General features: G+C 45.2%; 1 non-coding gene and 1 pseudogene across 1 annotated transcript; both read left to right on the top strand.

The window, feature by feature from the left end:
- Positions 1–6,425: 6,425 nt before the first annotated feature.
- Positions 6,426–6,499, top strand: TRNAD-GUC (transfer RNA aspartic acid (anticodon GUC)). Its single transcript has one exon. It is a non-coding gene; the product is annotated as a tRNA-Asp (tRNA).
- Positions 6,500–19,672: 13,173 nt separating this feature from the next.
- On the top strand, positions 19,673–20,995 carry LOC141025570 (uncharacterized; annotated as a pseudogene).
- The last annotated feature ends 5,124 nt before the right edge of the window (positions 20,996–26,119 follow it).

Genomic DNA, 26,119 nt, shown 5'->3' with positions numbered 1-26,119 from the left:
TTTCTGGTGGGGTGCATATCTATATGGCCGGACATTGACTGGCACTGCACCTGGCACCAACGGAATTTGGTGGTCACAGGCACGACGAGGGGATAATTCCTTTGGCTCCCGGAACAAAGCATCAAACTCCTGTAGTAGTTCTTGAACAGCTGGAGGTGTCTGCTCTGCAGGATCAGCATCCAGAGTAATTGCTTGCAGATCATGCTCCTGGTGAATCTGACGCACTTGCACACACTGGCTAACAGCACCCCGTTTCAGCAATCCTTGCAGCTTACGGACAGAGATTGGACGGCAGGAAGGATTATCTTGAATGCCATTGAGAGTGATGCGGCGCCCTTTGTGCGTGAATTTCATACGACGATGACGCCAATGTACCCACATCGGGCTATGGTCTTCGAACCGCTCTTGCCCTCCCCTTTCACTTCCATAGTGGTCTTCTTTGGCCGGCCCACTCATTTCACTCTCAAGCTCTCTGAGAAGAGAGAATCCGATTCAAGATGTTTCGAATTCAGCCTTTCCTTCATGTTCGTGCTTTAAGTCAGTTCGTACTTTTCAGTATATAAGAGAATGACTGAACTCACGTTGAAAGCTACTAAACAACGGCTGACAGAGACTCATAAGAGGGAGAGCGGTAGCAAAAATGAGATCTTTCGTCTAGACAGAAGAGAGATCCTTTCCTTCCTTTCTATAGGAAATGACTGATGTTGCTAAGTCACCTTCCGCTACTCTTGCGTCATCCCTTTTCCAATTCTTTTTGTATGGCTCGGTTGCATCCGATTGATCGATCCCTAGTCACTGATTACATGCATGAGTTCTTTGATTCACTACTGACTTCTTCTGTGGAGCCGAGTTCGCCGACTGAGACTACTTGAAAAGAATTTTCGACCAACCGATCTCACGACGATGAGTCACCCACATACTTAACAAAAAATGAAAATAGAAGAGCAAGTAAATCAAGCTCAATTACAACTCACTCTAATCAAATAGCACTCAGGTATAGGATTTCCAGCGGAAAGGTAGCCTTGCTCGCTTCTTTACCCTTGTACACACAAATCTAGCTCATATCAGCACTTTCGAGTTCGGTTACTTAAGTACAGAGATTGGAACAACTTAGCGCGGGAAGTCACATATCTTGTCTTAGCCTCGCCTCACCTATTTCCTCATAACGAGATCAGAATGAAATAGAATGGAATCTCAAGTCTTAGCTAGATCAGGGCTACCACGTTCCCTCAAACGAAAAAGAAAAGAATACTAGACCTGTTGGACTCGCAAAGTAGGATCAGGCTTTTTCTACTAGAAACAGAGGAGAGCGAAAACTAAGTCAAAGGGGGAAGAGCTGTTTATGAGCATTTTAAGGCCGGTTGACAACATCCAATGTCTCCCATGAGGGTGCCTGAAACTCCAGTTTTTCTAGGCAGAGGTAGATATATATATATTTAACACATTTTAGTTTGTAGGAAGATTCCCCGCTCTGAAATTTTTTCTATTTGGAGCTTCTTCCAAAGAGGTTGGGATTCTAGTTTCAATTGGATGTGTCCCGGTAAGATTGTTAACGACTGATATACTGCCTGAGATAGGGCATGCTCTCCCCTCTGCGTATCGAGAGAAAGAAACAACTTCCTGATTCCAGTTTCTTTCATTTATACCTACGATATCCACGCTAAAGATGAAAACTTTTGCAGTTCATATCAGCCTGAATGAGGAAGTAGAGTCAGTTTCGTCCATAAACTGGGCCGAAGATCTGACAGAGGTTGACTTGCTAGCTTGTGAGTTGCCAGCTCCGTAGTTGATTGCTAACCAGAGGATAGTGACAGCCAATATTCCTATTCCTGCTTGTGTGCTTGTTTGCTATTCTTCCTGTTCCTGTTACGAGACGACCTCGGCTCAAGCTGACCCCACACCGAAAGTCGTCAAGCAGTCTTGGGCTCCATCAATCAGTGAGGAGGAAACCAAAACCTGTTGGAGTTCCCCGCCATCACCTCGCCTAGATCCGGGGGTTCATACCCTCCTGTAGCAGAGATGTAAGTCGCACAGGCTACTTGCCTGCCGAGGGGGGGAGAACTACCTAGTATCAAATTCACAAAGCAGCACATTTAGTAGTTGACATCTTTCTTTCTCGTTTTCATCGGAAAGGAGAGTTTTCACGTTAAGCAAGAAGAGCTACGAGTTGGAGGGCTATTTCACCGACCGTCACTTCTCCTTTGTATCTGCCGAAGACGCAAGTAGCCCAACGACAGGCTTGTGTGGAGTTGAATGACAACACGCAGAGGTCTTTTGGTGAAACTGGGGGCTCTTTGTCTAAAGGAAGGGCAAAGTCAACAGGCCAATCCCAGTTTCAGAATTGGAAGAAGCAGTAGGAGGTTCACCATCAGAAAGGCATGGGACAACAAACTCTCTTAAAGCTTTCTTCGAATAAGTCTTTCGCTTGACTTGGCTCAACGGCTTTAGTTCAGTAAATGCTTTCGTATGAAGCTTGAGTCAAGTCTAGTCTCATGCAGTGAAGATCGTCAAGCAATCATTGCTCGTCTCTCTGAAACCTATTGATAAGGAACGCGTTCAAGTGTATGGAATAATCAAACCTTTCACGTATTTGTTAACATAGCGTTGGACGATTGATTCCTCTCTTTCTCCATGGCCTGCTTCCCATAACTGGCCTTACTAAAACTTACGAAATGCTAATTTGACCTAAATTTCCGGTTAACTGCTGAATTTCTTTGCTAGCTCACCCGAAACTCTGTCTTCAGGAGGAAAGCTTGCTTGAGTACCTTACTTGAAAACAAACCGCTTGAGCTGTAACCGAAACAGAAAGGTTTGATGAGCCGCTGCTTGCTCTCTAACTGCTCTAACCACTTCTTCTTCTTGACCTCTGCTCACTGCTGCCAATGCTGTGACTGCCGCCCCTATCTCTAAAGCTGCGGATTACAGCTCGTGATTCAAGCAGTTTTTTTTCTGAAGTATGAGTCTTGTTTGTGACATTCAATTCTAGAATGAACATTCAAAGGAAAAGTAGTATGGGACGCTGCTTGCTATTACTGACTGCGGCTGCCGACCGAAGAACTGAAGATCTTCAATCTATGTTTGAGTGCTCTTGCGAAAGAAAATAATTTCGAATGCAAAAATGACTTCAAAAATAGGATAGGATCGCGGATTCCATATATTTTTATAGAAAGAAAGATATTGTACTCCACATCTTTACATCGAATCCTTAAAAGCCATTTAATGCCTTCTTGCCTGCCTTCAGTTCATGCCTTCAGGCCGGCCTGCTCTTGCCTATGAATGAGATGCCTACTTCCCATTAAGTCAAAATACCTCATAGACATACATATTTTTAAGAATACTTAGTTAGTTAAAGAGAAAGATGGCTTTTGACAATTTTTTTAGTCCCCTCGTTCTCGAGCAAGAAAACGGATGCTCTAACGCGCAACGGCTTTCACGCTAGTTGCTCAATCCGTTGCTTGTTCGGAAGAATCCGCAAATGAATATTCTTTATTTCCTCTCGGACAGGCCCTCTTTTTTCATTCGAATGTACATCTTTTTCGGTAATGATCATCTACAACTAAAAGACTGACGTCTTCCTCTACTCGATCCTTAGTTATACAATCTCCCTCCACCTCAATTTTTATGATCCTCATAGCCTTTTTTATTCGCGTCCTCCCCCTGGATCTATTCCTGCCGCGTCCACGTCCTCTGCCTCCAGCAACTAGAGCTGCATCATCCTGTTCATTATTGAGAATAGGCCTCTTCTCACACCGTACCAGTTCTTTTTGCAGTTGAATCTTCCCGTTCTGGCTTATTGAGTGTATAGATTCTTTTTGAAATGCAATCTATTCCCACGTCACTCTTCTCATAACATATCCTGTTCTCCTCACTTTGATTCTGGATTCATGGGTTGATTTAAGACGGGGTTCTATGCTTTCTAGCCCCATTTGACAAAAGTGAGCTTCCCCTATCTCTTTTTTAGGAATCAGATAGCAATGCTCATTCGTGAATAGCATTTCATGCTTCCGCTACTTCGTCGGAGAGATCCATGGAAACTCAAAAAAGAAAAGCGGACGGCATTGTTCATACGATAGCCGGAAAAGTAAGTTCTCCCGCCGGCTATTCAAAAAAGAAAGACTTACTTATTCATAAACTTCCTTTTATCGAGCATAATAGCTCTTATACGCTTGTACAGAGGAGTATAAAACAATGTATATATATAGGTGTTTAGTATCCTACAAAAACATTAACATCCAAAGCACCGTAAGCTTGCTTTCTCTCCCGCTGACAGACAAAGAAAAGGTTTTTTTAGACTTTTCTATGGTAGGCCTACGCTAGTGGAATATCTTTTTTGTTTGTATTCTAGCTTAGCTCTCTCTATTCTTTGCTTAAGCTATCGTGTCATGTAGATGGATGGCATCTCCCTATTCCCACATCCCCGGATATGATTAATGCATGGAAGCTAAGGAATTGGGTCATTCTTCAGCCCAAGATGCAAGCATTTGGACTCCATCCGAATATGGCAGTTGAACTCTTATAATAGGCTTGGCTCTGTAAAAATGGGCTTATCTTGGGCAAAAAAACGCAAATAAAGAAGAGCTTCTTGTTTCCAAGCGGAACTCGAATGGGCTGCTAGCAGATTTGTTGGGGATGGCAAGTTAACACCGTGGGTAGGCTTGCCTTTCACTCGCTCTGGCACATTTTGGCGGAACGTCAACGTTATATATAGTGGAATTCTAGAGGTAAGTTAATGTTTTCAAAAATCCAAATGGAAAAGGATTTGCAAAAATATGCAGATTAGAAGCTAGTATCTCCAGTTTTATGAGAGAAAGAAGAGGAAGAATCGGCGAACATCCTACAAAATGGTACTTTTGTCTCAATCCGATCAAAAACAAACATATTCTATTGTGTGTTGACCACCGGGAAACAAATGGATTAAGATGAAGACGGACGGTTCAATTAGCGAGCATGGGAAGGCTTGTGGAGGTTTAGCAATAAAAATGGGATATATGTGTTCTCTCAAGCAGTTAAGAACAAGACCATACTCGAAGTCGAGCTCTTTTGCATCTGAACATGTATTCAAATAGCAGCTGAAAAGGAGTGTCAGAGGATTTGGATTGATTCGGATTCCCTAACGTAATACATGGTCTACTCTCAAGATCCCAAAGTCCGCAGCTAAGGAAAGCCCCTTCTTCATAAGATCAAGAAAGTACGAGCGTCTTTCGAAGATTGGAAAATCTCCCATACTTGGAGAGAAGCAAACCAACCGGCCGATTTGCAATTGAATATGCTTAGTAGTTGACATCTTTGGTCTTCACATTTTCCCTTCCATTTTTTAAAGTTAGTAGAAGAGGATAGATCCGGTAAATTGACGAATGTCAATCTTCATTTTTGTAGATTAATACACTGGTAGGGGTCGATCAGGCAAATCCCAAAGCTGACCCCCGAACAGCTGCTGGACTGCTCTACTGATCTTCTCTCTCTTCAGAAAAACGGAACCTTCTCAAAGACTCCCTTTGCACTGAGAACACAATTCAGAACCCTCCTTCTCACAAGAAGGAGAACCTTGTACGTTGATCGAATCTTCTTTCGGATCCAGAAGAGAGGCCGTGGGCTATCCGAGAGAGTGGTTCAGGTGACTACCGGAGTCATTGATTAAGCAGGTCAGATGGGCTTACTAGGGCTCGAACCTACAATATCACCGTTATGAGCGGTACGTTTCAACCAATTAAACTATAAGCCCAATCGGATCTCTACATGCCGGGAAGAGCGGACAGAAAGAGGAGACCTTTGCTCTATCTCCTTCTTCCTCTTCCCGGGGCCCCGGAGGGGTTCTTTGGCAAGCCCTATTAAAGAAGCTAAGTGACTTTCGTCACTCAAGTAGCGAGTTTGAGAGTGACCGTTAGGGAGACCACTTGTACTTCTAGGCCTTGGCGACCTATATGTTACGCAACACAGCTTCACTCGATTCAGTAAATCAATAGTTCAAACCAGCCCACTAATAGCTTAGATAGTGGCCCTTCCACTTTGGTATAGTTGACCCTACCTATTGACTTAAGGTTCATAGGAAGGGGGAACCCAGACGTAGTGGGATGTAGGCTTCAGTTGTTTTGGTACTTTTTCACTACGTCTTATTATTTGTTTTGTAACCGGCTTTTCACCGGCAGGTCAGTAGGCCTTTTAGAAGGCGAACAAACGAAAGTTCTCCGGGGGCGCTAGCGCTATCTTGTTCGCTTTTGTCAACTGAAGTCGCGCGTAGCGCCAACTAACTGATAGCTGATAGAGCGCGGAGCCCCTTCTCTAAGCGAGTAGAGCCATTTCTTTCTACTGTCGTCAAAAGAAAAAGGAAAGTACTAAAGGCGAAGGGCATTCTGTTGTACAGCTACTTTGGTATAGTTACAAAGGTAACCGGTAGGTGACTGTTGAATCGACAGTAGTTACGAAAGGGGGAAATAGCTCAGTTGGTTAGAGTGCTGGTCTGTCACGCCAGAAGTCGCGGGTTCTAACCCCGTTTTCCCCGCCCGATCTTCCTCTTCCTGCCCGACTCATTTTGAAAACACTGGAAGCTGCTGATCCCAGCGTAGCATTCAAGACAATTGTTCCTTCTTCGGTCTCCCTCCACCCCCTTCGTTTGTTGTGGGTCTCACTGCAGGCACTTACTTAATGAATGAGTGAAGATCTTCCTTCCCCCCTTGTGTCTTACCAAGGACTGAGTTCCCACTTGTGGCGGAAAAAAAAGTATACCATCCCACCCGGCCTAACCCGGGGGGTTAAGGTTCCTCTCGGAGACTGCCAGTCTACAAGAAGCTGGCAGAGCTTTAGCCATTGGACCACATCCATCCATCCTCCTACCTAAACACGCCTTTTCTTCTTCGTTCTTCGAATTACGCTAGTGGAGACTATTCCTTCCGGCTAATGAAGATACTACCCCAGTCTTCCCATTCATTCCCAATGGATCCTTCTTATCCCTTTTCATTGAACGAACCAAGTTCACCTATACGAGAGTGAGGAATAGAAATCCTACAATCAACTTCCCACTTTTGATGTCCCGTTTGACGATTTTGTTGCGTCTTTAGAAAAAAAGGAGAAGGACAGGGGTCGCTAGTCAGAAAAGCTATAACTATCAATTCGAATTCTGAATGAATCAAATCTCCCCAAGTAGGATTTGAACCTACGACCAGTCAGTTAACAGCCGACTGCTCTACCACTGAGCTACTGAGGAAGAACGGACTTAAGGTACTCTCGTTCTTTGGCCCAACCAACCGCAGACCGAAAATCCAAAAAGTGCGTCACTTTTTCTCTTTCACATACACCGGGAGAAAGGGTGACGATAGCAATCCCCTTTGCCTCCCCGGCCGGGGCAGGACAAGGGGGGGGCGGTCAACCATCAACTCTCGATATGCATATTGATCAATCGATCTCCGCGTCCTGCCAGTTCGCTATGTAGACTCACTCTACCGAGGGGCAACTAAGGTTGGTTCCTGCCAATTCCCTTGCTGATCAGCCTTGGAATTGGCAAGTATGAGAGAGGACTCTCTCTGTCTCTCCGAGTTTCAACTACTAAGTGAAGTTAAGTAGCACTTCAGCTATTCTAAATGTGAATAGATTCCGATCAAGCAAGCAGGAGAAGGTGGTCCTTTCATCTCTCTGTCTGCTCCATGCTCTATAAAGGATCATGAGCAGGTTTAATGCTAGAAAAAACGAGATCTGCCTAATCATTTCGGTAGATGAAGTAGTGGGAGGTCACGAAGGAAGTAAGGGGGCATGTTAAGTTGATAATTTCGAACATTGTAGCATCCTTTTGACGGTTGGGCTTTGAGTTGAGAACTTTTAAGAACTCTTAATACGAAAATACACATTCTAAAATGACGCATCGAGCGAGACCATTCTGTTTAATTGTGAATGAAAGATGTCTTCGACCAACAACATCTACTCATATCCAGCTTCGTGTCATTTTTGAACACTGCGATCAGCAAGCAGCAAGCGGGGGAGAGTCAAGTCAAGTACAACACAGGACTGACGGGGTGGGGCGCGCCAAAGCAACCCGGGACCCCTCCGGGGTCACTAGAAAAGCGCTGGCGCCTTCTTTTGAAGGTGAAAAACTACGCTAGCTAAGAAAAAGAAAAGGGCTGCGCTAATGGCAAGGAGCAAGAAAAGGGCAGCTAGCTCGAAATCCGATAAATCGAATACCTCCTGGCTTCAGTTATGAGAGAGAAGTCCAAGGCAGGATAAAGACTGAGTTGGATTCAGCCGCGTGGGGAATGAAACAACATTCATGGAATGAGTTGAGGCAAAACCTCCAGCTCTTTTTGAGAGTTAGGGGCTTTAAAAGCGCTTTAAAAAGGGTTGTCTGCATTACTGGATTCACTATATCAAATTGTAGTAAAATCAAGGGGCCACGTAGACTATTCTGAGGTGGTATGCTAAATCCATGATCAACTGATGTAGCTAGTGTGACTAAAGCAGCAGCTATTGGCTTAACTGGTTCTAAACTCTCCCACCCGATAAAGGAATTGAAAGACTACCCCGGGCCACGTAGACTATTCCCTTCCGCGGACATTCTTTTCTAGAAGGAAAGTAGCAAAGCCGAACGCAAATACACATGCAAATTGAGTCGACTACCTCATCACTGTCCAAAATGGGGGATACCGCTATTCATACATGGATGGACGAGGGACTCCGTTGACAACATCAGTAGATGACTTTTCTCGCGGAATGCTATTAACGTTGGAAAAAACACAGCTCTCAAACTCACCCTCCGGGTGATAGGTAGAAGCATTAGTACCTAACGGAGCGGTATCTAACCAAAAAGGGAGGTGATGTTCTTTTTAGAAACAGGATGGAGCCTGGCTTCCTTTCTTCTTAGATACATTTCATTCATTCCATTTCTCTATAGTTTACACCAGAACATCTTGCTAATCCTGACAGATCTCGAAAAGGGTGGGGGCACTAGAACCAAATCTACATACACATCGAAACTTCCTATCTCAGCCAAGCTAGCACCTTCATCCCACCAATGCATTGTACGACTCTCACCCCCTTTTCCTCCCTCATGAAATCCTAATTTCCCGCAATGAAATTTGATTTCGTTCATGTTGGCGGTTGGCAAAACGGCCTTAAGATCCGGGACTGGTAAAACATGGGTGCCCAATTTGCTTTTCCGTGCTCCGCCTTAGTGCCCTTATGAAGGCGGCGGGGAGTCCTTAGCCTTTGAACCAAACTCTAGGGAACGCTCAATTGCCTGACGTCTCAACTGCATGGTGAACTCAGTGACATACACTGAAATGGATTGCATCTATTGTTCCAAACAAGGCTGATATTAGCATAAAAGCCCTTCCATGCAATTTCTTGCTTCGCTCTATAGACGAAAGTGCCGGATAGTCAATGGTAACCAGAAGATCTATGGTTTTCGAGAGAAGGTAATTGGAAAAACGATTCATTCCTTTGCTTTCTTTCAGATATCTATTCAATAAGATGATCTGACCTTACCTGAAAACTAGATTCATGAAGAAGCCCAAAAAGTGTCGGGCTTAGTGCAGCCCAGTTCCTAGCCAGTGTGGGGTTCTGCCATGGATATTCGGTCCACTCCAGAATTCCATTCATTTTTTAAACGTAACTCGATTGACTCAATTCACAAACGGCAAGGAAGTCAAAAGTGACGCTTACAGGTCGTACGACAATTGCTTCTCTTCCGGGACTACATACATCTTTTCTTTAACAACTACCATACAAGCTATTCTCTTAATACATGCTAGTAGGTAGGCTGGTGGTGGAGTATTTATTTTCGTCTTTTTTTGGTCTGTCTATATTTCGGTTTTGGGATGGTGCGAATCCATCTATCCACCATTCTTTTATCTTTCAGTAGTGTCAACCTCAGTTCTGGTTCTTTATCTTGGAATACTCTCCGTTGTCCTGGAAGCAATGCTTGAAAGAAAGCATAAGGAAGCATCAAATCAGTATGATGTATTGGCAAAGCCAGTAAGAAGGGAATCGAAAGTAGATAGGGACTCCCACTATAGATGTGGTTTTATACCTTGATGAATTGGTACCTTATAGCATAGCGAATTTACTTTTCTTTCAAAAGGATATATCAACCTGTAGTGAAACCGGGCCACCGAGCTTGCTTTTACCGCTCTTATAGCTCTCTCTTCTTTTTTATGGGTAGTTTGGCCAGAAAGAGAAAGCGGAATGTACCCATTTCTATTTATCCATTCTCATAGAAAGTACCAAAAATGTTTTTGAATTATGGAGCAGGCGTATGAGTTGATATCTTCAAGAGTCAAATCCTTTTCTTGCCCACCCAGCCATAAAAGAAAAAAATCATTACGAGCGGTCTTAAACCCTCACCTCAATCTCAAAAATGGAATTGAAAAGCTCCAATTTAAATAATGGTACCGGGGAAATACCCAGGGAAGAATCATTCTTTGAATCATCAAGATCTATCAATTTGCGAATTCAATAAAAAACGGACTGATCCTCGGAATACACCATCATCTTTCGAAGTGCGCAGTCAATATATGTTATATTCAAAGAAACAAGTCAAAGAGTAAAGGCTTCGCCCTTCAATACCACACTTCCAATCGAAATTCCTATGAGATTGACGTTCGAAGAAAAAGACATGGTTTGATAGAAACTTTAAGTGGGTATCAAATAAACAGGAATGAATGGTATCAATTTCTTCTTTTCTATACTGAATCTGCTTCGATATCTCTTTCTTCCTTCCCTTCTGTAAACCAAGCAGTGACTAGCCTCTGGCACTCACTTTCCAAAGCACCAATTGACTTGCTTTCAGAACAACCCTGATCAGTTATACCTGAAATACCACCCGTACGTAGTACGCCATTCCCAACGCGGAGCGCCTTTATTTTCGTATTGAACTCCGCTAGGAAGAAAAAGTTAGACCGTAGCCTTGTCGAACAACCTCGTTTCTCGCTTTTGTCGATTGACTCGTGGGACTCTACTGAATTCCAGCATGGGTGTGGTAGATTACTGACGTGAAGCCGGACCTCTATGAGTGCTCTACATGGCCGGATCAAAGCTCCAAATCGTAATGTCGTGGCATACATAATCAGAAAATAGGATTCGTGAGAGCGTTTTCTTTAGCTGTTCCTTAAGAAAGCTATCGACTTAACCGCTTGTGTTAAACATATAGATTGTCCTATTCTCTCTTTTTTTCTCAAATGACCTATTTCACATAACCGATGTTGATTACAGATTTTGCCTTGCGTCACATTATCGTGGTGATCAATTCCTTTCGTGGATCGATTGAAATAACCGATTTTGGTGTATTAATTCAAGATAGGTAATTTTCCTCAAGGTCATAAAGATCGGTCATCTAGCGTGGACTTCTGACTCTAAGTGGAAAGTCTTTCTCATCTACCTCTTCCATCCAAAACCGTTTTTCCGCATTTTTTTCTGCCAAGTTACTTAAATCTATATCGGAGCTATAGGATCGGTAGACCCGTAAGCGAAGATGGTTCGCTCCCACATAAAGAGACGGATATTCGATGTGTTTAGCATAGTGACACTTTTTTTGGTGCCGAAACAGCCCCAATCCCTTTGGTCATTTCGCTTTTGGTGCCGGCCTGTATTCGGAGTTTCTTGGATTTGCGGTGCCTGAATGCCTTTCTCCTTCTTTTTGGTGACGTCGGATGCCCGCCTTTGGCGCTCAGAAGTGGATTCTCCTTCAAAGAGGGCTTTTCCCCTAAGAAAGGGACATGGTTGTACTGGATTTCTAGTCCTATAGTGGAAGAGCAGATAGGATCACACCTACACGTAAGTTCGTTCGTTGGGTTAGTGGCCACCCGCACTCCAACCTATCTATATGGCAACAAAGCGAATGACAAGGCCAAAGTAGCTGACTCTTATCGCTAACTTGACTCGGTCTAAGGGCGAGCTTGAATACAACTCACAGAACAACTCCTCCAGGGGCCTTCAGGCACTCAAACAGATAGTGAGACAGACACCATCTATAGAACTTGAATGACAATACACCCATATATTCTAGCTAACAATCAGAAACTGTATCCCAAATGGAGGGGACACACTTCCTTCAGAAAGATGCCTTCGAAAGAAAAGCTCTTTCCCTCAACGACATAGCACATTTTCTCAAATGTTCCACGTTTCTCACCATATCCTCATAGGGCTGAAGCACAAGAAAGAGGATTACTTGGTTACCTTGCTTCCCTCGCATAGGACAGTAGAAGGATTTGTGGCCGAAGGCGCCACAAACGAAGCAGGTCGCCTCTTTTCTGCAGATCTCCGCATGATGACCCTTCTCCCAGCAACGATAGCACATAACGTTTTTCCCATGCTTGCGCGGTGAGGAGGACGAGGCCTTGAGAAGCTTTTCCACCATTTTTCCCCTTTGGCATTTGGATCCATGTTTTCTTTAACGATCTCCGTGATAGTAAAGGTTTTTTTGGTAGAAGAGCTTGCCCCACCCATGAGTAAATATTTCATAGTAGCCTCATTAGACCGTAGATCTCTCTTGGTATATCCAGACAATAGGTAGGAACATAAACTGAAACATTCTGGAGCTACAAAGATAGTTATTAAATCGTTAGCACCACATAAAAACATTCCCCCTAGAGTAGCTGTTAATACGAATAACAGAAACTCTGTTATAGCCATTTCAGTACATTCAATGTACTCTACGGATAGAGGAATACATAAAGTTGAACATAATAAAATGAGAAATTGAAAGATTTCATTGAAATTGTTCGTTTGGAAATTTCCCGAAAAGCTAATTATAGGTTCTTCTCTCCATCGGAACAATAGGGCAGTTATGCTTATTACTAAACTTGTTGAAGAGATGAAATAGAACCAAGGTCTATCTTTTTGATCAGAGGTTGAATCGATCATCAGAAGAAGAATTAGGGCAAAAATTAGGATACATTCTGGGAAAATGAAACTTCCATTGAAGAGAACCAAATGAAACGCTTTCATAAAAATTCTCGTAGAATCGAGAATGAAGTTTTCATTCTGTACATGCCAGATCATGAATTAGTAACTGCATCCAATCTCCGAAAAGTCCCGATTGTTTCAATTTTTGAAATGGGATATTTACGGAATCCCCATGAATAGGATCAAACCTTATTCCATGCTATTTCCATAAGATTCTTCTTTCTTATTCTTAAGCAAGCCCTCGAGAGGGCTTAGTTGATCATGATTTCTGTTTTCTCTTTCTTTTCCTTTTTGTTTGTTTCGAGAAAGATATCGTCCGATTCTCCTTCTATTGATTCTTTTCCGATCGAGATGTATGGATCCATGTGTCTACATACATAGATTCTGTTCATGGATTAACGAAAATGTGCAAGAGCTCTATTTGCCTCTGCCATTCTATGAGTCGCTTCCTTTTAGCGTATGGCACCCCCACTCCCTTTGGCAGCATCTACTAATTCGGAACTTAATTTGAAAGCCATATTTCGACCCGGACGCTTTTGGGATGCTTCTAATAACCAACGAATGGCAAGTGCTCTTCCTTGTTTAGATCCTATTTCAATCGGAACTTTCCGCGTCGATCCTTTTTTATTACGTCTTGTTTTTACTCCTATATTGGGAGTTACTCTACGTATTGCTTGACGTAAAACCAATAGTGGATTTGTTTCTGTCTTTTGTTGATCTTTTTCATGGCTCGATAGAGAATTTGATAAGCCAATGATTTTTTCCGTCTTTCATAATACGGTTAACCACCATGTTCACTAATCGATTACGAAAAATTGGATTGGATTTTGCAGTTCTTTTTTCTGCAGTACCTCGACATGACATGAGCGTGAAAGAGGTTCAAGAATCCGTTTTCTTTTTATAAGGGCTAAAATCACTTATTTTTTTGGCTTTTTGACCCCATATTGTAGGGTGGATCTCGAAAGATAGGAAAGATCTCCCTCCAAGCCGTACATACGACTTTCATCGAATACGGCTTTCCACAGAATTCTATAGGGATCTATGAGATCGAGTATGGAATTCTGTTTACTCAATTTAAATTGAGTATCCGTTTCCCTCCTTTTCCTGCTAGGATCGGAAATCCTGTATTTTCCATATCCATACGATCGAGTCCTTAGGTTTCCGAAATAGTGTAATGGAAAAAGAAGTGCTTCGAATCATTGCTATTTGACTCGGACCTGTTTTGAAAAAGTCGAGGTATTTCGAATTGTTTGTTGACACGGACAAAGTAAGGGAAAACCTCTGAAAGAATTTCCATATTGACCTTGGACATATAAGAGTTCCGAATTGAATCTCTTTAGAAAGAAGATCTTTTGTCTCATGGTAGTCTGCTCTAGTCCCTTTACGAAACTTTCGTTATTGGGTCCTTCTCCTGTTGCTTGATTCACATGGCATCATCAAATGATACAAGTCTTGGATAAGAATCTACAACGCACTAGAGCGCCCTTGTTGATGATTCTTTACTGCAACTGCATCCAGCTTGAATAATGCGATATCTCACACCGAGTTCAAAGATACTTAACCCTTCCTCCTCTTACTAATACTACAGAATGTTCTTGTATTCCCAATACCTGGTATAAGCAGTGATTTCAAATCCAGAAGTGAATCGTACTAATTTCCTTTACGTAAGGCAGATTTGGGTTTTTGGGGTTGATAGTGGAAAAGTCGACAGAGAAGGATCAGCGTATCCTTGTTTAAATAGGTCCACTAGACCTTAGCTACTTAATTTCATGGTATTTAGCACGGACGATAGAAGATTGGAATGATGGTATCAATGTGCCGCATTGAAATGAGTGTGGCTATATCGCTATCAATCAAGGTGGGACAGATCAGCCATCTCCACAGATTGCTAGTTTGCTGAAAACAATCCAGCTTTTGCGAAAAGAAAGCCAAACTCTCATCCAGATGCATCTCGATTCACATTTCTATATGATAATATGCACGACCGATTCTCGTATCTGCTGATACAAGAGATTCTTTCAAAAGATAACCCTAACCCCTGGGTGGGCGAAAGATGGAGACAATACTGCCGTTGAAGCGCAAGAGTGAGCAGCAGTCCGGTCAGCCCTTGCTTTCTCAACTTGAGCAGGAAACTTCCAACCAAATAGGAGGGAGGGGCACTCTCAAATAGGAATGCTAACATAAAACGCGTGCTCTTGAGTGTCAATTCCTCTTCTGACCGAAGTGAATAACAAACATCCCTTCCATCTGGACACTGAATAATGAGAGAATCGTAGAAGTTATCGGAATCCGGGGCTAGAGTCTTTGGCTGAACATCCACAGATGATCGATTCCCTGCGCTAGCAAGTATTGGATTGGAGTGGGGGTTAGTTGGCTCACCATATGGTATAGATCGATAGTTATATTTGATACGTCCTATAACATGGAGATGGAGATAGCCAAGCCCCTTTCTCGAAAGGCAAACCCTCTTTATCATCCAACACAGGATCTCCCTATGGAATACCACCATTGTCTTTCTCCATCTCACTCAATAGTATATATCGGTATAAATAGCTCAGCTCACGAAATAGAGTGAGCAAGAGCTCAAACTTGGTAGGAAAGTTCGGATAAGTCGACTCGACTCCTTAGTGCAGCGTACACTTGCTTCAGCAAAACGAGGCTCATCCATTTGTTTTGATCCGAATCACACTCTAGACCAGCTCTTCTTATAGAGAAGGAACTCCACTTTGACAGTCATATGAGAGGGAAGAGACTCAAAGTTGATGAGAATAGTCGATTTGACCGGTATCACGAATAGCAGTTTTAGTAGGAAAGGGCGTTGATGATTGAAAGGATTTCTCCTCGAACCACTAGTAACTATGTCAGCTTTTGTCATTCTGATGATACTGAATCGGATCAATATTTGGAATAACAATATCAGATCTATCAAATCGATTCATCATCGAGAATGGAATAGTATAACATAGGAATTTGATCCAAACAAACTCCGAATTGGGATTTCTTATTGGATCAGGAATCCCATTGCATTTTGCATCCTTTTCCATTTTGCTTCTTTCAGGCAGTTTTGGCTCGCAATAAAGCTAGGGTCCTGATCGAGCAAGACTACATCCTATATATCTACCTCTCCAAACACAATATCTTGAGTACCTATGATGGTGACTACATCTGCTGGCATGTGATGTTTGGACATAGAATCGAGTCCTTGTGAATGGGCAAAGCCAGGTGCTCTTATTTTACAACGGTAGGGACGATTACTCCCATTACTGACAAGAAAGACACAAAATTCACCTTTAGGTGCTTCAATTGCGGTATAGGTAGAAGGAGCTGGTACGGAAAAACCTTCTGTATAAAGTTCGAAATGGTGAATTGAGGTAGAGTAGACCGATGATCCGGTAGTCATTTGGCCGGCTATGGAAAGAAAAAGCTTGCATCTGCTCCCCCTAAACTATAACGGGTCACATCTCTCTCCAAACCTAACGTGGTAGTTTCCCATCATAAGGCTTTCCATCTATATATTGAGCCATTACCCACCAAGGATCCCATTCGTTCAGAACTCAGTCGACTGCTTCTATAGATAAGGCGGAACATCCTTAGTTCAGCATTATAGCACATAGTCTCCGACGCTACTACAGCGCTTCGCTAACTCGAAGCGCCTCGCTATGAGAATGACGCGTCGCTAACGCTCGGCTAAGTCGTCGAACCCTCGCGCTGACCATTCGCTTTCTCAGTAGCGAAAGCGCTTCTCTTTGCCCCTTAACTTCATAAAGTATTTGGAAAGAAAAGAAAGAGATTCTTGGTTTTATTGCTCCCGCTTCCTCATCTGCGCTCGTCAAGCGAAAGAGGGGTTGAAGCGGACATGTCGAAATGACAACATCGAAGATATCTATATACACAGGAACGCTTATTCCGGACTGCGTTCCGGAAAAAGTAGCCTACTTGACAGAAAGGGCGGGCACTCTCAGCGCGGAGGTAGGCACTCTCGTCTTTCAACCCCACCGTCACTTTGAATTTAGTGGGGCACTGTTTACTTACAGCCTCTACGAGTTGCAAGTGAATGGGGCCGGTGCGTGGTGAACGGAAGGGTTCATCAAGCCATTTCTCGCCTTAACCCCTAAACTAAATAGGAAGAGGGGTACTTGACTAATAGGGGGCAATTGCATTGCACCTGACTGTGAGGGACCTCTTGATACCTTATGTTCACTTCCTAACTAGTAGCCGGTTTCCTGTCGCGGAAGCCTTTTCCCAGTGCGCGGAGCCCCGATGAGGAAGGTGTTAGTGCTTTCTCATGGGGTCAATAATGCTAATCCCTCTTTTTGTGCTGGGAAGAAGATAAGAAAAGGCGAAGCCTTCTCTTGGTTTCCCAACCTATTGCTTCTAAAGGCTGCCCTCTCTCGGCTGGATTTTGGTCCAGCCTACTGCGAGGATCCCGTATCCCGTACATCGTCTTTCTCCCTCCTGGGTTCCCGTGGTTCCTATGCCTCCGCATTTCCCGGTCCTTTTCTTTTAGTGCTTTGACCCGAAGCGATAGCTTGACGCGTTTTCCGTGGATAAGATGGCAGCGCTCCAGCTCACTAAAGAATGGGACGGCAGTGGTCCGCCGGCAAGCTCGTTCTGATCCTGGACGCAGTACATTGGAATCCTGAAGCACCACCACGAACGCTACCGCGCGTGCGCCTGCGGTGCGGTAAGGCACCACCCTGTTGTGCCAGTAGCCAACTCGGGTGTGTCAGCTTAGTTATCCTCATCAAGCCACAACCTTGATGTCTAGCTTCCCAACTGGTAGACGGTTCCCTTTCCCCCGGATCAATGAAGAAGGGAGAAGTCAGTTGATTCCTCCGAAGAACCGGAAGCGAAGCGCTATGCCGGGGCGAGGGGACAGGAAAAGAAACTGCTCCGAAGAAAGATATTGGGGTCCCCAATGCTTCTCCACGCCCAACAAGATGCGCCAACCTTGGGATGCTTTACTCCTAACCCCACAGCGGTTCCGAGACAGAGCTTAACCTGAGTCTCGGTTAAGAACGGCGATGATCTACGTTTCACACGGCGCACGATTCCATGGATAGTTTCATTCGAGATCGTGATGGAGGACATAGCTTACGATCATCGGCTTTGATCATGCCACTAGGCATTTGATTAGGACATTGCACAATGATCTGAACACTTTGTCACATCTCTTCAATACGGATACAGTAACGATCATAGCGATCTCCTCTGGTACCTACTGGTACGTCAAGATCCGATTGGTCATGAACATCATAAGGTGCTGCTCTTCGCGAATCCCAGCATACCCCAGGTTGGGATGGGTAGGCCCACCACTTCACTTTTGCACTTTCACTTAGGCCCGGGCCAAGTCAGTGGGGGGACCCTGTCGGGCTCCTTCCCCCCCAAAACAAACTGTACGTGGGAGTTTCCCTTCATACGGCTCGAATCATTCTCAGATGCCCCGAGAGGCATCTTTCCTTATGATCTGGTGGTTCACACGCGCGCAAACGAGCACCGGCCGCAACAGCAAGGAACTATGACCAATAGAGTCAGACACAAAGCGTCATACTTCTTTATCTTGTGATGGTTGAGGAGTTTCTTTCTCAGAGGGTGCGGGACGCTTGCGGAGTCCGTGCCTTCCGTACCTCCACAGGTCGTTCTTGGGTAGATCCCGCTCCTAAACATAAGGGAGGGATAGGGGGAAAGGGGCCCTAAAAATCATATAAATAGGGTTGTAGAAAGACCACTTTCATTCGACGTTCCGGGGCGCCCGATTCGATCGACGAATTTGGCGAGCTGATCCGCTTTGATCCAGGAGAAAGCCCAGTCAGCCACCTTTTCGGTGTAGGTCACGTGACCTATAGCTCGGCCTTCTCTTTTTGAGACTTCCTCTACCCACATCTCTATGTGCCCGCAGCACTTTCATATGGAGAAAGATGGGCTTACCATGTTCCATCAATAGCACCTAACCTATGCCGATTTTGGCGGACCGTGCTCCACCCCGGTGAACTCATGCGGTTCCGACGTGCCCAGAGGCCAGAGGCGAATCCGTTCACGGTCCGTAGGACCAACACCATTCGAAGGTTAATGGCCCGCCCTGCCTAGAATAGGAATCTTTGACTGGGCTTACACACATTCGCTCACTTACGCTATCCCCCCTCAGCTCACCCTAGCCCCGGGTACGTCGTCTCCAAGGCTTCACACAAAATCTTCACTGACAACATATGCATGCTTTTGTAGGGTCAGGCAGAACCGTTGTTGCCTGATGGGAACTTCCCCCATATTGCTATCAATGTCTTCATGTCGCACGACCTCTTAACATTACACCACTGAATCCCCAATCCTTTGCTTGCTGTGCAGTGACAATACCAATATCCACTAATCGTTGTTTCCAGATACGGTTGCCGGTTGACATCTCTTCTAATTCGTCGATACGAGAAGCAAATTGTTGTGTGGAGGAATCAATATCTCGACATAAGCCAAGAGGCAGATCTTGTGCCACTCCACCAGGTCGTATGAAACTGGCATGCATCCTGGCTCCCGGGACTCTTTCATAGAATTCCAACAATTTCTCCCGCTCCTCAAAAGCCCAAAGGAACGGAGTTGATGCTCCCACATCCATAGCATGAGTAGTTGAAGCAAGTGAATGATTTGAAATTTGAGTTATTTCACAGAATAACACTCTTATATATTGAGCTCGTAATGGTACCTCACAATTCAAAAGTTTCTCTACGGCTGAAGAATGAGCGTGTTCTTGGGCCATCGTAGAAACATAGATAGGGTCAATGACGGAACGAACAACGAAACTTTATGACAGCTTTTTTGTACACGTTCACTTGCATCACATACACAAGTGCTCTCTGAACCGTGCAATAAGGTCACCCATAACACGGCTCTCCCACTGGAGTTACCTTAGCCCCGGGCCATGCTATTCCATGATATTGGAAAAAGTTGACTAATTATTATCATCGTCTTGAAAGCTGGGCGCCTTTTGAATATGAGTGGGGCTCCTAGTCTAGGCGGCGCCTTCGTGGAGCCAAACCGAAGGAAGAGCAAAAGGGCGAGGCCACACCCAGCTTCGAATAGGAGGGGGGCTTAGCTCTGGATCCCGCCTGCTTGCAGAAATGAATGGATCAGAAAGGGGGCTGGGTTCTATTTCCGGGCCGGGCAGGAGGTGAAGGCCAGAAGAAGAAGAGAAGTGCGCCTTCCTGGTAAGGAAGAGGATAAAAAAGGTGCTGTCATCTATCTCGACCTGTTTCCCGAGGCGTTGGAAATGAAGACTGGCTCAGAGAATCACTGGCGTGCTTTCTCTCCCCCATCGTTTCGCCAACAAAGAAGTCATCCTTGACTTGACTATTGACCATTCCATCCCTACCGAGCCGCCTCTTCGAAGTATTTACCTCTGCCTTTCTTTTTTGAGAACATACCCTTCAAATCAAAAAGAAAAAAAGAAAGAAAAGTTCCTCGTCTGTGATTTAATCGGCCCTAAGGGAGTTTACTCGACCCATTCTCCAGTCTCCCGCACTGCTCAAGTGTGCGACTCCGTATGAGGACCTCCTTCCCTTTTGCTCTGCCCACTCTCCGTTCACACGGTTATCAAAGCGGAGGAAGGGCGGGCAGCAGGTACCACGAGCCCTCTGTCCCACACATCTATCAAGAAGCAAGTGTAGTTCACCGGTTCCACCGAATGCTCCTATCTCTCGGCAAAGATTGTGTGAGTGTGCAGTTATGCTTTGGATGCTTCGCCATGGAATAGATCGATTCAGTTCCCCTTCTTTTCCGGTGCACTCGCTTTGTATCTCCGACACACAAGGAAGGACGCGGTGGGAAGAAAGCTGCCCTAGCCTCTGTCCGGTCGATCATTCCGCTGGCATCTTGCATTCACGCCTCCGTTTGACTGCCGCTCGGGAATGTAGTTGTTGATACGTGAGTCTTAGTGGGTCGTTGGCTCCACCTCTTATCTCCTTCTACGACATGCTGTAGTCATCGCCATATTCAATATGTCACTTAGTCATATCTGCCTCGCAGCGGGTCAGCACCTCCGAAAGAAAGGGAGGGAGGACTTCATTCAGTGACTCCGCGATCGCCCTCTAAACGATCAAAATAAGGTAAAGCTTGAAGATAAGTTTTGTACTCGACTAATTTCTCAGTCCCTCTAGTCGGGTGGGCGCCGGCCGGCCGGATCCCCCTGAAAACCGTACGTGCGGGTCTCCCCGCATGCGGCTCATGCCATTTGAGGTGGCCCAGCCCAGCATTCATTCGCAAATCCTGTAGTGAAATTGAGACTGCTCGACCTCGGAAGCTAATTCGCGTGTAGGCAGCGCTGTCTTAATACCGTTGACTGTATCTATTCATTGATACATTGGCTCACTCCCCCCTCTTCTTTCAAGAATGAATGAGCCCCTCGGACCTTCCATTTCCGTCAAATGACCCGGCTTCCCCTGGCTCTTCCACCGTCCGGGCTCCCTTTCCTCCCTATGCTCCCCCGGCGCAGGCCCACCACGCTTCGCGCCTGCGGCGTTTTCGCCAGACGGTCTTTGCCAGTAGTGCCATCCTCCCCGCAGGCTGTCTGTATGGGTGGGTTGTCCCTTGCTGCTACGTTCTGTTAGGCGCTATGAATTACAGGAAATTCAGTGGTTGACTTGGACAGCAGGCGGGTTACACGTTCCACTGTGCCGAGATGTGAGGTGCAGGTGGTGATGATCACCCCGGGGTATGCGCTAGCGCCCTTGACGGGCACTCCAGGACCCGCCTACGCTCGTGAAAACCCAGGTCGGTCCTCCGACCAGATGTGTGGATAACGAGGCCACCTTCACAACCTTCCCCCTTCTATCTTTATCCAAAGTCAGGTAGGGCGGTTCGCTTGAGTTGCTCAACCGTCCCTTTGCCCGGTGCTCATGACGCGCTATAGAACCTCCACCGTGCTAGCGGCATAGGAGCCTACTCAGCGTCAGCGGCTTCGTGCCGCACTGGAGTGATCCAATATGTGGTTCCGCACGTTCCACCACTTCTCCGTTCATTTCCAATACTGATCGTGAAACACCATGAGCAGCAGGATGTTGAGGTCCGGAATTCGAAGTGAAATTCTTGGTTTGCCCGTTCCTAGTCGTCATAAGAAAGAAATAAGAAAGAGATTATTCCCCTAGAGCTTGTCCAGTACCACCAGTACTCAAAATGCATCTCCGCGCGTCTACCTGGCGCTTTTATTAGCCGCCTTGCATGCAAGCGAAGCGCTATTGGCGGCAATTAATAGCTCACTGAGCGATGATTGATGCAGTCAGTCAGTGCCCTCGATTATTCTATTCCTGATAGAAGGATCATGGAGCCCCGGAAGCATTCCATCCAGCAGCATCATCTCCTTCAACCACGCGAGGACAAAACTGATGTTAGCTACATTCGAGCGTTCACCGCACAGAGGCGATCTCGAACACTACCTATGATAATAAATCCAAAGGAAAGGTCGACAAAATGATTCAATCTGACTTTATCGGTATTCTGGATTGAGTAAAAAAGGGATATATGAAGTTCAAGGCCTTGCCAAACCCGTCATGGCCCTATTATGTATAGGACGTACTAAGCCAATAGCGAATAACAAACTCTTTCCTGCTCCCTCGACCTTAATTAACTCCCCCATCCTGCCAAGCCTCAGCTGCCAGCCCATTGTATCTAAGCACACTGCGGCAAATTGATACAAGTAGCTAAAGATCTCGCATCCGACATCTCCGGCCGAACGGTTAGGCAACACTAGGGCGCCTGGGTCAAAATTCCACTTACCAAACAAGATGTCGAGAGGCGAACTCTGTAATTCCCCTCCTGCAAAAGTGATAGCGGTTGCAGCATCCGTGTGGAAGAGGGTAAGCTTTCGGCAACACCTTTTGCAGATTGGAAAGGATGAATACTTGTGTTGGGTCCTGCAGACCGGGATAGCCTCAGATCAAAACCTAATAAATGTACCTGGGGTTGATCATATTTTTTGGGCAATAAGTATTCAGGAATTTGAGCGCTTATGTAGCTGAAAACTCTGCCACCTGAATACTTGATTCATTAAGGTCATCACCCTATACCCGGAAGTCTCTATCGTTTTCTTTGTCTGTTAAGCTTCACAGGGTTGGGACTCCCTAAATCAAACTGCAATCGTTGTTTATCAACCACTCACGACGACACCGAGATCTTCGACTTAGCTCCCACAGGTCATCCACCCGGGGCGGAAGATAACGAAAGGGAGACAAAGTCCTAACAAATCAACACACAATAACCTCAACCTTCTACCCATTCCATCCGTCATATCAGTCGAGGAGATTCGTTCTTATCTATAGATAAGGCAAGAGAGAACTTATGACCTCGCGGATGGAGAGGGATTCGAACCCCCGGTATTCCTATCAATACTTCGGTTTTCAAGACCTACTCTTTCAACCGCTCAGACATCCATCCCTGCGCTTGCCCGCCCTATCTATCTGCGCGCTGGCAGGTAGGGGCAACTCTATGTGATTCGCTATGCTTGCTTGCGCCCCACCCCGTAAGCTGACTCTATTGCCTAGCGGTTAGCGACACTTTTCCGGTAGTACGAATCGCTACGCTTCGCTTCTTTCTATATGATAATATGCACCGTCGGATCACTAAGGCCGACTTTCATCTCTGCTCGATGGGTGAGTCTTGCAGTCAAGCTCCCTTCTGCCTTTGCACTCGAGGACCAATGTCCGTCTGGCCCGAGGAAACCTTTGCACGCCTCCGTTACCTTTTGGGAGGCCTACGCCCCATAGAAACTGTCTACCTGAGACTGTCCCTTGGCCCGCGGGTCTGACACAAGGTTAGAATCCGAGCTCTTCCAGAGTGGTATCTCACTGTTGGCTGGCCCCCCGGGAAGGGGGCCTTCTTCGCCTTCCACCTAAGCTGCGCAGGAAAGGCCCAAAGCCAATCCCAGGGAACAGTAAAGCTTCATAGGGTCTTTCTGTCCAGGTGCAGGTAGTCCGCATCTTCACAGACATGTCTATTTCACCGAGCCTCTCTCTGAGACAGTGCCCAAATCGTTACGCCTTTTTTGCGGGTCGGAACTTACTCGACAAGGAAAATCAAAGAAGAAGAAAGCCCTGGTATTCTCTACTTGAATTCAGGAAGATTCAGATACCGAAATCAGGAACCATGGAAAGCAGATACCTGATTCTATATATATATAAAAGGGATATAAGTGCTGGATCTGAACTATTGAAATTAGTGAATTGGCGGAAAAGCAGGAATGAAGGTTGGGACAGAAAGGGGAGAGGAGAGCCCGGACGAGGAAAACAAGCACCCCTTTTAGGATTCTAGGAAACAAGCAATACTTTCCCATCTTGAACTGAACAGAGCACAGAGACTAGAATCAGAACTGGAATTCCCTTCTCTGAATTCAAAAGCCCACCCGGACTTGGTTTGAGAAGTAGCTTGTTCAATTTGTCCTCAGCAGAAGTGAAACCTGTTGCCAAGAGATCGAAATTCCAATCAGAAAATAAGTACTTTGAATCAAGAAATGACATTGCGTAGAAGTGAAGTGAACTAGAGAATTCCAGTCAGAAAAGCAATCGGATACTGAAATCTCTTCTCTGAAAGCTAAAGCTTTACAGATTATAGGAAAGCAAGCACCACAAAGGGCAGTACCCAAACTATAGGTTATCTTGTGTCTGGGCAAGCAAGGTCAAGTAGTGGCATCCTATTACCCTAAATGGAAAGCAAAGTAGGTTATTCAGCCATCCCTCGCGAACAATCAGAAGTCCCAGTTTCCTTAACTAATCTCGCCAATTTATCACTTGACCGACCCAGAGACTAATCTATCGTTGGCCCAGGCAAAGAGTGAGAAAAAGCAGCAAAAGGAGTAGCTTGCAGTGAGGAATGAAAGCTGGTGTTTTACCACCATTCAGCAAGAGAAACCCACTGGGACCTTTTCATAGGACCATAGAAAACATGCTGCTTCCTGTATAGAGATGACTGCTTCTTTAATGAAGTTGATCGTCTATCTCAAGTGGTGGTGATCGACTCCACGAATAGCCTGAACCTGAGAAATGTAGATCTGCAAACGGGAACTTCCTGTTGTCTCGAATCAGGTTTGCTATTTCTATTCATAACTCTCTGGCTGGAATCGACCAAAATAGCCATTGACGGCAATAAGAGGATCCTAACCACTACACGGTTCAAAATATCAATCGAATGATACCTCAATTGAACCTGCTGAGTCAGTTATTGGAAAGATATCACTATCAGCCTCACAGCAATCTTTAGGAAAATGCAGACACAGTAGTTTTTTCGAAACTTGTTCAGACACCGCAAGCAACTACCAGTATCGATCTTCTAAAGAAATGACCTTCGTTGCCGAAGTGATAAACAAACAATTCTATAGCGGACTTGGACTAGCGACACATTTCTCCATATATGAAATTCAATTCACCCGACATCAAAGAGAAGCTCAAGCTTGGGATCAAAGATCAGCTACAGATCAGGCTGGCATTCATCATAGTCGGCAGCTTACTTTTGACTGAAACATTTACTTTGCACTACATCCGTAAGAATCTGATGGAAAATGACTGCAACGCAATCAATTTCTCCCTTCCTCGTGCGCGTGTATCGTATATAGTTCAATGAGAAACAATGCTTTCTGATATTCACGAATTGGATTCGAACCAATGTCCCCCGACTCCTCTACCGAATAAGGATCGTGATTCACATTTCCTCGTTCTCTTTCTAGCTGCCCATATGGGTGGCTGCTATCATCCCCTTTTGATAGCTTCTTATCCGCATCCGCGAGCATAAGCGGAATAGCCTGAACACTCATAGCGCTTACCTCAACCCTTGTCTTTCCTTTGGCTCCGCTCGGTGGGGGGAACCTAATGTACCAATTCTTTCACTCGACCCCGCTCCTTCTTCTTTCTCATTTGCCTCTTTCCCTCTCTCCTACTCCCCCCCGACTGTCACTCTATGGCAAAGCTAAAGCTTTCCTGGCGCTTGGTGAATAATCTTTCTATAGGGACAAATAAAAGCCCAGTTTTGACCTTGCTGCATATAACATCTAGCATTTCATGTGTCTGAATGTAACAGCCAATAATCTGGTTTGCAAACCTATCTTTGCCCTCCTCGACTGCGGGAGCCCTCCATCGTTGCAGTACAATAGACGTTAATTTCAAGCGTAGCTTACTGGACATACGGTCAAGAGCTTCTTGCAGCCTTTGAAAGAAGACTTTAGACATGACGCCAACACCTACGATAGGAATGCCGAATAGTATATCGT

Source organism: Aegilops tauschii, chromosome 6, assembly GCF_002575655.3.
Source record: "Aegilops tauschii subsp. strangulata cultivar AL8/78 chromosome 6, Aet v6.0, whole genome shotgun sequence".
Taxonomy (NCBI): Eukaryota; Viridiplantae; Streptophyta; class Magnoliopsida; order Poales; family Poaceae; genus Aegilops; species Aegilops tauschii.
Note: the sequence above shows the minus strand (reverse complement) of the source record. Positions and strands in the feature narration are given on the sequence as shown.